Source organism: Corvus cornix, chromosome 1A, assembly GCF_000738735.6.
Source record: "Corvus cornix cornix isolate S_Up_H32 chromosome 1A, ASM73873v5, whole genome shotgun sequence".
In the NCBI taxonomy this organism is placed as follows: Eukaryota; Metazoa; Chordata; class Aves; order Passeriformes; family Corvidae; genus Corvus; species Corvus cornix.
This window is the reverse complement of record NC_047057.1, coordinates 73,229,338-73,246,211: the sequence shown is the minus strand read 5'-3', so window position 1 is coordinate 73,246,211 and position 16,874 is coordinate 73,229,338. Positions and strand designations below refer to the sequence as shown.

General features: G+C 44.0%; 1 protein-coding gene across 4 annotated transcripts in view; it reads right to left on the bottom strand.

The window, feature by feature from the left end:
- NINJ2 (ninjurin 2) overlaps nt 1–16,874 on the bottom strand; it is a 46,024-nt gene that overhangs the window by 9,480 nt on the left and 19,670 nt on the right. The window lies entirely within an intron of this gene.

Genomic DNA, 16,874 nt, shown 5'->3' with positions numbered 1-16,874 from the left:
TTACGTGGGTGGGGAAGCAGGTCTGTGCACAGCCCCACGTGTGCCAGAGAAGGGACACACGAGGAGCACTTTGGTCAGTACTAACTGTATTGTGAACTTGGTGAGGCAAAGCCTGTTTTTCTCCAGTTTGGCACAACAGCAAGTATCCTGGCTGCTTTCCATAAACAGAAGTAATAGTAAACCTCATGGTGGGTACTGCAGGCAGAAGGAAAACTGAGTGTTCAGGGCCAGTCCCCCCTCCTCAGCCTGTGTGGAGGCTCTTGGCTAGTCCAGTTGTGCTTAGGGTTTTTTTCCTTTTAATATAGCCATCTGTTCTGCTCACCAGGGGTCCTGTTCAGAGCCAAGTGTTGTGTTGCCTTCAGTTCCTATTGCATAAATCCCAGAAAATAAATCAGAGATGTTTTCCTAGTATCTCTCCCCATGTACCAGACTGGTCCAGATGGAGACCTATCTCTGAGGTGTCCTTAAGGTTCTGTGACAGGTCACTGGTGAGTTTAACAGAGAGAGCTCATTGACCAACTGTTTGGATGAGAGCTCTCCAGCCAAAAAGTGACTTCCAGGAGCTGGCAGCCAGTGCCTCTTCAGAAGTGGAAGCCTAGGCAAGTGGCAGGCATGGATTCTGTGTGCTTGACAAGCACTGTTCATGTTCTCTGCTCTACCAAACTTGGCCTCTCCAGTTGCTTTGTCTGCCTCCTGTGTCTCGTCTCACACCTGCAAGCCGACTTGGTGAGGTCTCGTGGGCAGAGACACCCGCACAGTGCAGCATTTAGGCCCCTCACCCTCGAGCCGAGGGGTGCCAAAGCAGGGCACTGCTGTCGCTCAAGGATGAGAGTGCAGCTGGGCGAGACTGCCAGCAGAGCCCGTCCGTTCGCCAGCAGCAAGGCTGCCTGAAGGCTCGCGGCAGCTCCTGGAGGCGGCCGCGCCTCGCGTTCTGCCAGCGGGCCAGCGGGGCTGAGGCACGGGCCAGCGGGCCAGCGGGGCTGAGGCACGGGCCAGCGGGGCTGAGGGCCGGCCCTGGCGGGCCAGCGGGGTGAGGCACGGGCCAGCGGGGCCCCAGAGGGCCGGGCGCCTCTCCGTGCCCTTGCCCTGCGGCTGACACGGAGCCGGCTCCGCTCCCGCCCGGCTGCGGCAGCCGCAGCCTGCAGAGACCTGCTTGTCGCATCGCGTGTGCGTGCTCTGCTCCTCATCTCTGCCTTTCCGAGCTTCTCCTCATCTCTTATTCATCCCGCAGACCCTCTCTGCCCGTCTGCATCTTCAGTTCAGCTCCTCCTCTCCTCCTTTATCCTCTCCTTTTCCATTCTTTTCTCGCCCTGTGCCTTTTCCCTTGTCTGTCTTTCACGCTGTTTCCTGCCATCAAGCTCCTCTGCTTCATGCACCGCCTTCCTGGGTTGCTGTCTCCCTGTTCTCCCCCATTCCTCTCCCCCTTTGGCACTCTGTGCTGCTGTCTGGCAAGTTTCTTGAATCTGTTCCCTCTGACGCCACTCAAGGCTTCCTATGCTACAGGGCAACATAAATTATGTATCACTCAAGTAACTGTGTTACCAAATCTATATTAAACTCCCTCGTTAAGTGTATTTATGATACTGAATTGAAGGGATCCAGGAATCGACTGGCAGGTTGCAGGGCTGAGCTGGAATACAAGATAATTCTTCTTTTCCAGGTAGCTGGGATGAGGAGAAGGCGGGAAGGGTGGTGGCAGTGGTGGAGGAGCCTCCATCCATAGCTCAGGAGCAGTTTGTGAGTTTGGGGCTCAAGAACTGCTTGGCACCAGCAACTACAATGTGCTGATGCATGATCTCTGACTGTTGAACAGAAGCAATCGGGTGTGTTTGTGTGTGTGGGGGACAGCTCTTTGAATATATGGAACTGGGAGTGCACTCAAAAGGATTAGTAGGAACAATTATTTCTAAAGTCGGGATATAGAAGCTGGAGCCTATTCAAATCACTAGTGTTTTATCCCAGTGTTTTGGGGGAAGGGGAAAAAAAGGGGGCAGGGGAAGAGTAAAAAGAAAAGGGGCAGAAGGGAAGACTAAAAACAGCTTTAGAAGAAAAAATTCAAAGTAGGTTAGCAGAGAAAATGAGTTTATAAAAAATGGAAGAGCAGCCGGGAGGCACAACAGTAACTACTGCATTGTGCTTACAAAGCTAAACATGTTAAGATGAATAAATCCCCAAGCTGGATGGCTTACGGCCCAAAATATTAAGAAAAGCTGGGTCTAGTCGCAGGCTGCTGCCAGATCCAAAGAGCAAATGTGTTCATATAAATCATTTTAATACAAAACATTCATAAAGCAAGGTCCTAAAACTGAACTCCTTCCAAGTCTAAGCGTGTTTGTATCCAGTGTTGAGGGGTCAGGTTGATCCCTGAAACTGAGGGAACGTAGTAACAGCTGTACTGGATCAGACCAAAGGTCCAGCTCCCCTCTGACTGTGGTTTGTAGCAGATGTTTGAGGAGGGCAAGAAAAAAATCTTAGAATGGGACAAGTCTCTAGCAATGGTCCCTTGTGACCCGTAACTCTGTACTTAGAACTGCTCCAGCCCTGGCCTGATGCTGCTTTTCATGTGAGGTAGCCCAGGGTTAATTTGTCATTTGCCATGTGCCTCAGGGCATCCTAGTTGCTCTTTCTGGGTTCTAGTTTTCCCTATCTGTAAATTAATGTGAATCCGCATATGGGTGACGTGTAGGAGGAGAGAGATGGGTAAGATCTCCTGTCAAAGTGCAGTCTGTTCCTGTGCTGTGAACACAATCCACCTGGACTGAATTTGTCATGCAGGGAAGCCCCTGAAGCTGCTGAAATCAGGTAGGTGATTTTCTCATTCCCAGGGGGGTTTACATCTTGCAGCATTTCCCAGGTAAACCTCGCTGCAAGGCACCGGAGCTCAGGTTCATCTGACGATTTTGGGCTTTACCTGCCCCTGGCCACCCTCTGAGTGCTCGGGGCTCTCCACAGAAAGGAAGCTGTGGGAATCCAGGTGGAAAGAGGGAAGAACATGGCTGAGGGTTTTGACAGAGCTGATGGCCCTGCATCCATAAGCAGTGGGACTCAGGGGTTCTGGTCTCTCACATGCACATGCCACACACACCACTGGCCATGGACAGCTGCCACAGAGAGGTGCCACATCCCCTCCTCAGGCATTCCCAAAAGGTAACTAAGAGAGAGCTCATCTATGCAAGACAGCTCTCGAACATGTCACTGGTAGCTCTGAAAGGGCGTGCCAGTCTAGTGGGAAGCATTGGCAGGCTCAGTTACAAAGCAGAGGAAAACACCCAGTGAAATGCCTTAGAGACCTAGAGGTGCTCCCTTCTAAGCAGCTGAGGTTGAGCTTTTGTCACTCTGAGCCTGTAAGCAGGTGAGATGAGAGAGGAGCTCTTTGCTCCTCTCATCTCTCAGGAGGAATTGCCACTGTAGTTCAGGTCAAGAAGGAATTATCTGAGTTGCAGAGGCAGGGATATGTCCCACAAGGAGGGGATGCTTCCATTTCCAGAATCAAGTGGTGCCCAGGCACCTCATCACATCATGGGTGTCCTGTTGTGGCAGGCACAAACTTGCTTAGGACACACAGGCAGCCTGCAACAGAAGCAACCCAGAATCTGATCCAGTTTTCTGACAGATGCAGCATCACCTCCCTTCCTTCAGACTGCAGCTTGCTGAGTCCTCACTCATTGCTGGAACCAAAAAATCCCCCACTCTGCCTCTTCCTTTCCAGTTTTCCTCAGTCATTGGTACATTCAGCGCCTTTTGTTTGGGGGAACACAGACATTGTTTTGGGGATGATGGTGCACAGGAAATGTTCAGGTTTCTCTGCTGTTAGCTGAAATTATGTGAGTCTGAACAAACAGGAAAATCCAGATGGGGTTTTGTGCCAGAACCTGTATTTTTGGCCATGTGAGACAGAAACCTGAAGCAGACAAAACCTTGAGATGGATTTGCCTCACATCAAAAGGCACACACACAAAAAGGAAAAGGCTTCCAGTTTGTAAAACTGGAGATGTGAGAATAGATTGAGCTAAAAAAAAAAAAAAAAGCAGGGGGGAATTATTTAATTAGATAAATGGTGGGATGAGGCATAGTAACTGTTAACTGGGTCACCAAGGGAGCCCTTCCTATGTTCAGAGCAGAGGAAAGAGGCAGCACAACATGCACTCAACCCCCTGGATCCGGAAGGAAAATCAGGAACTAGCGGAGCAAGTGCCGTGCTGCTTTATATGAGTTTAATAACTTGAAGGCTGGGCCAAGGCCCTGCCTTAGGACACAGTGCAGTAAAGCTCATGGGGGAGGTTTAAGGTGGTTATGGAATGGAAGGTTTTCCTTGGTAATTAAAAATATTAAGTTTGGCTTCTCCTTGTCTTCCTGGAGTTCTTTCAAGGGTGGGGTCATTCTGTTGTTTGGGTTTATAGCTTGCTATATTGACAGAAGGATTCATGGGATGAGATTGGTTTTGCTTTTTCTTTCCATCCTCTAGTCCAGCTTGATGGTGCTGTGAGAGTTAGGCATGCTAAGTTCAGGGCAGGGATTTAATGGGTCATAAAAATGGCCATTGGTGTATCAGTACTTTAAACATAGATTGTGAATTACTGTTGGGCAGAGATGAGAATTGAAACAGCTGGTGGGCAGTAATATCCCCCACTTTGGAAAAATGGTACTTGGACTTCCCTGTTCAACTTCTCCTGAATTCAATGGAGGTTAAACAATTAACACATTTATCTTTGGCCTAAGTTCACAACGTTAAATTAAATTATACTCCAAAAGTGTGGCCCTGAAAGCATCACCTTTAAGATACTTTGTATTCCTGTGCCTCTGCTAATATACTAACAATTTTTTTTCCAGTGGATTATGAATTTGGATATAACTATGACGAAAAAGGGTTATATGACTTCTAGACAGGCGTTCTAGGTTAGGAGGTATTGCAAAAGTGCATTGAATAATTTGGAAACTTCTCTGAGCAGCTGCACAGCAGGGACTGAAGCTTAAGGGCAAAGGTTCAGAAACCATAGTTCGCTGGTCTTCAAAGATGCTACTAAAACTCATTTAAGATAGTGCTGGAAGTATCCATACAGTAAAAGAAATGCTGCAACCGTAGAGCTCTCTCTCTCTCATTTTCCTTCTACTAATTATCTATTAAATTTTAATTTTGTTTTAATTTTATGCTTTTATATTGCATTTGAACTAATACACAAGGCCCTGGACTAAGTTGTGACTGGAAGGTAACAGTGAATAATGTTTACAACAAAGCTTGGGAGGAGAGCTCTGTAAAAAGAGCTACTTCAGAAGTTGATCATGCATGTAAAACTGGCCCTTATTAAATCTGATATATTTTTTTAATGGTTGTTGTAGCCCTAGATTGTGTTCCTTTGAATGTTGGATACAAACCACATGACACACATTCTTCCCATAAAATTTCTCCTCAGTTAAAACTGTCTCTCCTGCTTTAACACTACATGTCCTGAATGTCAATTTTAGCCCCCTGAAGTCTTCAATTTTTCTTTCCTGCGCTGCAGGAAGGACACTGCGGTAGGGCTTGGAGAGATTTTATATTTTGGGCTGTTTCTCATGCAGCTGATACTGTGGCTGTTTAGTTTTATGTAAAAGGAATATTAAAGATCAGATTAGAGAGTGGTTTAGAAATAAAATCGGCCTTAACCTAAATTCTGTGCAACCTCACTTGCTGACAGTGCACAGAATGCAAGCAAGCAAAACTTCATTCTCCTATTTCACTTTTTAAAGCAATGATTTAGAGCAACTGTGCTGTGAAAGAAGTGTTCCTGTACAGCCTTAAATGGTGAAGATCTGCTTGTCTCAGATCTGGCAGGAAAAGGAACCCACACCATCGCTTTCTACCCCAAGTCACAGACAAAAAGGCCTAGGGTACCATATCTCAAGATTAGACCATTGAAGTGAGCCAGAGGATGGTGCTTGATGCTTCCAGAAGTGTTGAGGACTTTCTAGATTATTGACTAGAAAGGAGCTAGTAAGCATTCAGGGGTCCCTAAGAAAGCTCATGTGGCTGAAGTTGGCTTGTGAGAAGGCTCTGCAAGCAGCAGATGTGTGGGGAGGGAGATCAGGTGCCTGGTTCCTGCCTGGCCAGTGGAGCCAAGGTGTCCTGGATGTGTTCGTCTCCCATCACAGCAGCAGGACATCAGACCTTGTTGCTGTTACCCATGCAGCATTCCAGACTCATGGAAGCATAACTGATTCATAAATCTCCCACTTCAAAATTAACAGTGGTCTCTCCTAACCATTAAGCTAGATGTTGATCCTTTCAATGAGCCTGACAGGGCTGGAACTTCTGGTGTAACCAGTGGGAACTTCTCAGCCACAATACCTTGCTTAGGCAGCTGTTCCAGGCAGCAGTGCAGGAAAATACTGCTCTCTGAAAAACTGTGCTGTCTGAGGCCTTGCTAGTCACCTGAAAGGAGGTGGATGGAAATAAACTCCAAGCTTCATTATGCTGACATTTGTGAAGTGCCACAGGAAGTGCTTTGCATCGGGGAAGCCAAAGCAACATTTAAGCAAAGGGCTGTGGAATGGCCTTTTGCCTGCAATTATTTTCATTCAGGGACCTGTTTGGTGTGTGCCTGACTCGATGGCCAGCTGTGTTCCTACTGAAAGCCGTGGGGAGGAAAGATCCACTGACCCCCTGTGGGAAATAGGAGCTGGAATGCAGTGGGCAGCCCAGGGCTGTGGCTGTCTGTCCAAGGGTGCTGATTAATAACTCCTATTGGCTTTGGATTTGGCACACTTTCAGCATTTGTGCGGGTTTGAGGCAATCTTCTCTAGTGTAATTAATTAAGATTAATTTAATTAGACTGTAAAAATAAAATAAGAGAATCGGAGCCCAGTTCAGCTGAAGCTGTTCTTGCTTTGACAAGCAAAACAATGCCTTTGAATCAGTTTCCTTGAATTAATCTCAAACAAGGAGTTTCCCTGTTCAGTATCCTTGCTGATAACAGAATTGTCTTCTGGAGGAAGAATGTTACATCAGTACATTAGAGGGGAAAAAAATCCCCCAAAAGACCAAAACCACACACACACCCCCCAAGATAAGATAAATCTAGAACTACAACTTGGTTATTGGACACCCCTGGTAGTTGTGAGATTAGCTGGTGGTGTCTGAGATCATAGCAGCAAGTATGGATGCCCAAACAGACTGAAATTATCGCTGCTGACAAGCCAAGAGAGCTCAGATGGACAGCCAGAGCTGCTGTGCAGGTCACATCACTCAGCTGTGTCACATCTTAATGTGGAAAGGGAGCTGAAGCACCCAGACCGAGGCCAGGAAAGAGTTCAGGAGTGGTTGTTGTCTCCAGCTGTGCTGTTGGCTCCGCTCCAGCTGCTGCCATGGCACCTGCACTTTTGCACTTGTATTCTCTTACCCCTGGAGAGTTTGGCAGGTGGTTCATGTACCCTGATTCACAATTCATCCTGGATGAAGTTTGCAGGAAAAGCTATTATCTTTGGTGCCATAGACACGTGGAAAAAACACAACCCATGATAAGTTCTTTCCTAGCAAAAGTTTTCCTTGCTGTGACCTACAGACTTCTGCCTGCGAAGTTGGGATGGAGATTTTGTTCTGGCAATTTGTGCACCATCCTATCACTTCTCTCCCTGTGGTTTATTCAGGTCATGGATTAACCAAGCATTCATTTAGTGACACCTTGCTCTCTACTGCTTCCAGTACAACTTGGTATAGCAAGACATCAGTTATAACAATTACCTAAAAAACCCCATGAACTGTTTTTTGATTTTTTTTTTTTTTTTTTTTTTTGGGGGGGGGGGAGAGGGGAAGCAGAAAATCCCAGCAGCTTCTCCCCTTTCAAACAGTTATTTTTTCATAAAAGAACCACGGAGTGCCAGCACAGTTGATGGCTTTGAAATGCCAGCAAGAGCTGTGCTGGGGCATCCTCTGTGCTTGTCAGACGCCTGAATATGAGCCACAGACCTCTCTGAAGAGACAGGAAGGCCCATGTGTCAAAAGCTCTATTTCTGGAGCCTACATCCTTCATGCCAGGAGGTTGTCACAGAAGAGGCACCACTGTCCTGCTCTAACCCTTGAGCTGCTGCAGGATTTATCCATGGAGGCTCAGGGCCCAGCCAGACTCCGCTGGCATTAATGGAACACGTAATTGATTTTGTGGTGGAGCAAAAAGACACATCCTACAGCCCTGTGAGTAGAAAAGGTCTGTTCACTTAACGAGGAAGGAATCTGATGCCTGTAGTCCTGGAGTACCTCGGAATGACCAGCCACTTTCCCAAGGCCAGCTTACACTGTCATTGTGGATGTTTACCTTCACAGTACAAACAAAAAAGGGGTGTATTTATTGACGGGGTAAACAGGCCCACTTCTCTGCCCAGAAACCAGTTTGGTTAGTCAGCTGGGTGTTGACAGGAGAGGGAAGGAAATCATTATGAGAGACTGCGTAGTAGGCACGATAATGAGCCATGTGGTTGGTACCAAACAATAGAGGCTTGTGTGGAGCCTGGGGAATGCAGAGATAATTTTACCTCTCCAAACAGGAGGGCATCAAGCTGTGCTTCCCTGCCTGGGAAGTAGGTCAAGAGGAAGTGCACTTTCAATTCATATTCATCTCATAATTATTTCACGTTCTCAAGAACAGTATTTCTGTCAAGGGGAAGCTGCTTCTGTGGCCAGTCTCGTGGAAGAGCAATCCTCCCCTCAGAGCAGCAGCATGCATATTTGAAGCTTTCAGCACCAGCATCCATCAGCACTGCCTTCCGCATGAGCTCTCCTTGCACTTGTGCTCTTAGTCCTGACCTTGCCAAGCTTCATGGTCGCTCCGGGCATCACCAGCAGCCCATCCAGAGTGCCTGATCCCAGCACGAGACTGCACCACTTTACACTTGCCAGTGGAGATCACTGGAGATGAGATTCATTGCTGCTCCTGGTACTAAAGCAAACAGTCACCTTTGGAGGTCATCAGGTCCAGAGCTCTGCTCAAAACTCGGCCAAGTGTGGAGATACCTAAAGTTCCTCAGGGTCATATCACTGAAGTGTTAAATGGATGGGGTCTCCAAAACCTCCCTGAGCAACCTACTGCAATATTGGACCACCATCAGAGAGATTTGGTTTTTTCCTAGAGATCTCAAAGGTGTGTTTCGGAGATGGATGTCAAAGGTTAAGTAAGGATAAATCTGTATTAGACTGGGTAGAGAACAAGTGTTCTGCAGTCAGCCTCAGTACCTACTCTTGGCTTTTTGGTTTATAAGAGCCAATACATATACCTTGCATAGATGTATCTATATCTCTCTAGATGTATATTTCTGAAGCAGGAGACAGTCTTTTCCAGAAAAAAAGTCAGATAGCTGCGTTCAAAGTAAATTTTCCCATGATTTGAAGGAATGTGTAGGGGAATAGTGAGTAGAAAAGAAAAACCAAACAGCTAAGCTTAAAGAATTATGACAATGCGATGACTGATTTAGCATTCAGCTGTAGAGAAGTGTAAACATGAGACTAAATACAGCCACTCCAATTGAACAAATCTTCTGTTGTATGCTGAGAAACAATAGACACAGGTGGGAAGTGCTACTGTTAAAAAGCACTTTCCTTTCAAGCTGCAGTGTATAATCTCCACGTATGCCGGTTACTGATGTTTCCTTAAAAAAGTGACCTAATTTTTAAAAAAGAATTGCCAATAGCACAGAAAACCAAATCTGCTGCACCAATTGTGTATGTTCCAGATCTTCTCCTGTAGTAAAATATTTAGTAGCTAGTTTGTTCTCTGTCCTAGTTAAACCTTTTTTTTTCATAAGGTGTTCTTGGTTTCACCATAACTGAGAAATAGTTGCAGTATCATTTCATCATTGTGTTTCCAAGATAACTAAATTCAAGTCCAGCGGGGATAGGACTATGTGGGTGTTATTTTAGTCTGGAAAGAGATTTAAAACTTTAAAACCAGATAAGAAAGGAGGCTGGGTTGATGGAAAACAATCAACTTTTTTATTCCTGCACTGGAATCATTTCTCCTGTTGCATTATACATGAAACACAAAACTCAGCCCTTGCATCAGTTATATGGCCTGAAGTACCAGTAGCATGCCTGGGATGAAGAAGTCTTTCCCTCAGGTTGACAATTGTCATTTTCCTCCTGACACGTCCACGTTTACTGCATATCCCAAACCCTTGGTTCCTCCTGCTGTGTTTTTAATTTTTCCTGGCTACTAGCCATTTTTACCTGTTTTGTGCACTATTTTATTTCCCTACAAACAGCAGCATTAGTATCAAGTAAGTAGCTATGATGTTGGAGCAAAGTTTCTATAATGTTTATTAGGAAGACTATTTTCTCAACAGTTCTCTTCCTTTTTTCCTCTTCCCTCATGCTATTGCAGACAACTTGATTTAAGGAGGAAAAAAAAGGAGAAAAAACCCAAACAAACAAAAAGTCCCCACCACCCAGAAAACAAAACCAGAAAAGCTATTTAGTAGTTGTGCTTATGCATAGCTGAATGCTCCTTTTGTTGTGTGTTATCATACTTGCCCTCAAACAGAAAAAAAAGTCTACCAAGAATTAGCTTTATATTCCTGCCACATTTTTGCTTAATGAGTGCTCAGCTGTAATCAAGACTCTAATTTCATAATCATTAGTCCTTTCAGCTCTGGTTAACTTCTGCATCGTCACGTACACTTGTCCTTTTCTTCCTTATGATTCTCAAACCCAGCATGTAACAGGAAGGAGGAGCATCAATGGGGCAACTTCATTCATCTGTTCTCAGCTTTTTAGGGGACACTATACATTTTCCATCTTTCACCAAGGCACTCCTAAAAATCTGGGAAGGTAATGCTATGTCTTAGTGTTTTCCCCCAGGACTCCCCAGTCCAACACAGCTGGACTAACAGCACATTTAATTATCACTGCTATTAATAAAGCACTGTCTGGGGGTGCTCGGTTTTTCCTTCCCCCACTCAGGCCCAGTTTAAAGGCATAGAAAGGTACAAAAATTAATTTCTGGGCACAGGGCAGCAATATGGGATACACATCATAAAGTCACCCCAAGACATTCACAAGCTTCTGAAAAGTTTAACAGGAATGAGTAAGTAAGTACTTGGTATTTTAGTGCTTATTTAAACTTCTAGACTTTTTAATCTCATTTTCCCAGTAGCCTCTCTTTTCTTTGGTAGTAATGCCTAAAACATATTTCCAATAATTTTCAAACCGAGTGGAGCTGGTTAATTCCTAGAAAAGAGACTGCCTGTTCAAGCTTAGTAATTCCTGGTAATGACTCTGTAATTAGAGTGAATGAGAACAGGACCTGAACCCTAGTCCAGCCTATTCTGAAGAGACATTGAAAATAATCTCATTTTTTCTTGTTAGAAAAACAAGAAATGTCAGGATGTTAAATGAAGAACTTTCCATCTTCTGACTTGTCTAAGGAAAGACACAAGATTTACTCTCTAGTCTGTTTCCTGCATCTCTGTCTAGTTTTGTGTCTGATGCTCCCCATGGCCTATTTTGCCCAGCAACCAAGAAAATGTTGAATGAATGTGTTTGGGAAGAGAAGTTCAGACAGAAGTTGTGAGATCTAGACAGGAAAAAGTGAATGAAAACTAGAAATTATTCTAGGAAACTTTACTAGATTACTAAAAACCACAATTTCATAATGGTGAACAAGGACATCTTTGGTCAGCGGCACCTCCTTGTTAAGTGAGGAAGTAAAGGCAGCTTCAAGATATGTAAGATAAATAGGGAAGAGGAGAAGAAAGAGGAAGGAGGCAGCAATTATGTAAATTAGAGCCTATGGAAATATAAAGAAGGGAAAGATGTGAAAGGGAGCAAAAGAAGCCTCTACCTTGCAGCCTAAGGACAGTAGGGCATTTTAAAGGGTAACAGCAGTAAAGTATTTTCTAACAATGGTATGGCTCACTTGCTTAGCAGAAGATGGTGAAAGTCTTAATGATTCAGGAACAGCAGAAATACTCAGTAGTTCTCTTTTGTGCTTAAAGAAAATCAGAGCAATGTAATCAAGCATCACGGGAATGCAGAAATACTTTCCAGCCCTCACAAATAGCCATGAAAGATGAAAACCAGCAGCCATAAAGAATAAAAAAATAAAGCCCAGCATGCCTAAACAGCACCAGGCAAGCAAAAGAGCTGTGTGAGGTGCACAGCTTTCTCTTGCTAACTTTTAATAAGTTTTTGAGCAATATGGAGACTTTTGAGTCTAGAGAAGAGATACCTCAGAGAGAGGCATTGATGACCTCAGTAATCCTGTCTCAGCTTCTTTGATAGCAGAGGGCAAATAATGAGAAAGTTTGATATGGGATTCAACTAGCAGAGCAGGTAAGGGAATAGAAAATATTGTGCCCAGTAGAAAGTGAGGTTTGGCTTTTTGGGCATTATTTTTTTTGTTTCAGAAAATATTATTTGAAAATATTCATTGTGTTAAATGATACTCTGTCAGATTTCTTGCCCTTTGCAGCCCTTTATGAGCCCCACTGATGTGCTCTGTTGGCCAGAATTAGCTGGTGCTATAGCTGGGTTTGGCACAAATGTTGAGTGCTAGAGCTGGAACCATCCAAACTGGGTTTGACGTGTTGACTGCTGCTGTGCTGAGGCAGCTCAGTATTTTTATCTGTGTCATTTCTTGAGCCCAAAGCTGGCTTAAAATAAGTGTTATAAAAGACTCTTGCAGGCCTGGAGAATAGAATATGTGAGAGGCAGCCTGTGATAGAGGGCATGTGGGCCATGAGGCTGCAAATATGGCTAAGGGAGCAAGTGAAACTAATGCTATTTAACAAAAATCTATTCATATTTATTTGTGGAGGTTGGGAAGGCAAGAGGGGATCACTGAGCTTTGTGTGTCATGAAGTGAAACCAGCCTCAGATGAGCCAGTATGAATGAGTAACTTGATTCTAATCAACGTGGCCACACTCCAGGTAATTTTGCCAGGCCAGTTTGCATTGATATGGCATGAAATAATAAGGGTTATTGTAACTATTTTTCATATCTAGTCTTTCTAGTAATTGCTAGGTACGACTCAAGTGAAATACAGCTTATGAGCATTAAGAAGCATCCAACTGGAAGGCAGTTTCAGAAATGGATTTAAGGGTCCTAATGGAAGTAGCACTGAACGTGAGCTTTCTGTGGGACACAGCAGTTCTGCAGTGATGACAGGAGCAGACCTGCGTTCATAAGATTAATTTGTTTAATATCACAATGTTGTGAGAAACTTGCTCACAGCTGAGAAATCTATAAAATCTGGAGAGTGCACAGAAAAGGACATACAAATTGTGAAGATGCTGTAAAATACCTTGTGAGGGGAAACTGAGAGAGATCCAGCTGTCCTGCTTAAAAGAAAAGTTAATTCAGGTTTAATAAGTATCAGGTACTAAACCAACTTTGTGATATTGCTGGAGAATGCATACAAACCCCTTCTAACAGGAAGCTGAATTGAGGTTAAATTTAAATTGAAAATGAGGACAGGGAGATAACTTGCCAAGAGAGGGGGTAAATTCTCCATCTCTTGAAATCTTTAAATTAAGATGCAACACCTTCATATGCTCCAGTCAAATACCAGTTACTGGATTTGGTACAGAAGCAGCCAAGTGGTGCAGCATCAGCCTTACTCAGAAGGCAACACTGAATAATTCAGTGCTCCCCAAGGACTCCTGAGTATCTGTTTCTCTTCCTAAACTTCTGAAATGCATTGCTGTACACTGGTAAACTTGAGTCAGCTTTGCTGCTGATATAGCAGCAATTCTAGCCACCTATTACACTGAGGTAAAGTTAGTCAATTCTTCACTTTAATTGAGTAATCTGTTTATCATCTTTGTTCAAACGGATATGTGGGATCAGGATATCGATGCCAAAAAGTGTGAATTTAAGACATTCCAAAATCAAGGGTGTTTATAAGGACCTTGCCATGTGATTATGACAAAGTACATTTCTCTTAATACTGGATATTTGGATATTTTTTTTTTTTAGAGGAGCTGTATTTTCCCTGCAGCGACTCCTCTGCTTTTGCGTAGCTTCTTGCCAGAGAACAGCACACATTCTAAAACCTCTGCCATCTATCTTTATCTTTTATTAGTTTCCTCTCCATAAATAATCTAGCATGGCTTTAAAAGACAATAAATTGTAGAGTTAAATAGACGGTAAAGGCCGTGCCTCATTCAGATCTGGTTGTGTCCTGACATCAAAAGTTTCTTTTGTTGAATGGATTCACCTAGCTATAATGATCCCAAAGATGTAAATGGCAGGTCAGCAGGATTATCCAAAGCTTAACTGGGTCTGTGTCCCTTGAAAAGGCAGTGGAACTGTACTCATACTGCTGCAGTTGCATGACAAGCTGGATGGGTATTGAGCCACCTGAAGGATCTGCTTGATTTGTCTTTTCCTGTCATGGTTACTGCAACAGAATACATCTGCCTGCTGTGCAGCAGCTAAGCCTGCCCGGCCAAACTGTGCATGGCAAACATCTGCAGAGATATCTGCATAGCTGGGAGCAGCACAAAAACACAGTGGCAGAGGCATGGTCATTATCTGAGTCAAATCCTGAACTTCAACACTCCTCTGCTTCACTCTTCTGCACTGCAGCAAGGTGATGCTATGCATCAGTGCTCCTGTGAGAGCCCACCTGGAGCACTGCATCCAGCTCCCAGGCCCCCAGCACAGGAAAGGTGTTGGCCTGCTGGAACAAGTCCAGAGGAGGACACTGAGTTGATCACAGGGCTGGAGCTCCTCTCCTATGGAAACAGGTTGGGAGGGTTGGGATTGTTCAGCCTGGAGAAGAGAAGGCTTTAGATAAGCCTTGGAGCTCTTTCCTCCACCTAAAAGGGGCCTATGAGAGAGAGGGAGAAGGACATTTTCCGAGGGCATGCAGGGATAGGGCGAGGGTGAAGGGCCTTAAGCTGAAGGAGGACAGGTTTACAGTAGATATTAGGAAGAAATTCTTTACTGTAGGGGTGGTAAGGTGCTGGAACAGGTTGCCCAGAGGGTTTGTGGACTCCCCATCCCTGGAAATGTTCAGGGCCAGTCTGGGTATAACCTGGTCTAGTGGAATGAGTCCCTGCCCATGGCTGGGGGGATTCCAACCCTAACCATTCTATGATTCTTTGAAGAGGTAAACCTTTTGAGAACAGGTTAGAAAGGGGCTGGTTGTTAGGATGTGCTGAAACTGTGGGTAGTTGCTGGGTTTAGCTGGTAAATACCCAGCTCTTGCTGGTGTTTACTTGTAACAACCTCAATTACATGCTCTAGCAACCATCACTGAATTTCTTGTAGTGTTGTTAAAACTCTTCTGTTCAGCTGGAAAAAACTTGCATCTCAACCAAGAGTTACATATAACCAATAATTACCTGGGACCGCGTTTAGGTCTTCCTCTGTTTTTCAAGATCAAGAAAGGGAAACATTTTATGCAGAAAATCTCAGTCCTCCACACATCTGAACTCCTCTATTTTATTAATCAATGTATTATAGGCACAAAGTGCTTGTTCAAGGTATCTTGCTACAGAGTTTGGAGTTTGCTCTGTGTTTACTAAGACCACACAGTTGTTCTTACAGTGCTAGAGTTGCAGAATGCAGGGAGTATAGATACTGTTGTGATAGCCAATGCCTGGACACTGAAGCCTTAACTAGAGGATGTCCAAAGCTGATCATGGGAGTCCCTGCAGCCTGAGGTGAGGAGCCAAGGTTTTCAGCAGAAAGCTGTAACTGATCCAGACCTTGCGTGGCTCGGACCCAGAGGAGAGCGCGCAACACGCACTCATTACTTGGTTACATTCACTTTGTTCTGATCTGGAAGGATGATGCTAAGTGCTTCAAAATTGTCTGGGAAAGAAAGGTTAAAGGGGAAAAATATCCGATATTATGTTGAGAGAAAATGTTTCAACTACCCCAAAAATATTTTAAATGTTTTGTGACATAAAATACCAGGTCAATCGAATACAAAATAAAGAGCTATTTCGAAGTGAAAAGATTAGATGTCTCATCCTGAAATATTTAGATGGAAAACTTTCAAATTTTGGTATTCTCAACACAGTTTCAAAAAGATTCATTGGAAGTTTTTCCAGTGGAAAACTATTCCATATCAAGATTTTATTCTGACTAAAACTTATAGCTGAGCTGTTATATTGCTGCAAGTAGATGTTAACAACACTTGTTCAATATTTCATCAGCTGCTCTTTCAGGACTCTGAGCTGCCCGGGGGAAGAAAAATACAAACCCAAAAAACCTCCACATTTCCTGTGAAATGTTCATATGTCACAGTTGTCAAACTGGCAATAGCAACACAAGCATATATTTGCAAAGATGGACTTTTTTTTGTTGAAAGAGAACTCTTCATTCCAAAAAAGGCTATAAAATCATTCTAGACTACAGGGGAAGAAGTAACTTCCCTTATGACCTGCTTTGTAATGAACCCAGATTGTCCACATGTGTAGCCCCACCTGATAATATTCATGTTCAGTGGCTTACAGATCATAATCAGAAAAGAAAATGGAGAATAACTGTTTGAATAGCAGCTGCTCCACAGAATATTCATCAATTTAGGTCACAACTCAACAATGTGGTTCAGAAAACATAGTCCAACAGTTGGAAAGACATTGGAAATAGTTTAAATTTTTCCTTGTTTTTCATCTTGGCAAATATATCCATAGAAAAAAGACTGCTGGATGATTGCATAGGGACATTGAATGCATGCCACTGGTGAATAATAGCATATATAGTGGACACTGATTCCAAAAGAAATTTTCATGTGTTGAGCTATCAAATTATATTTTGGCAAAAAACGTGGTGGTTAGCATTATATTTTGTGGTCAAATGATGTCAGCCTCTGTGGACCAGCTGGGTCTACAGAATGAAGAATTAAGGGCTTGCTATCAGAAATGCCCTGTCCCTGTGGATAGTCAGGTCACTGGA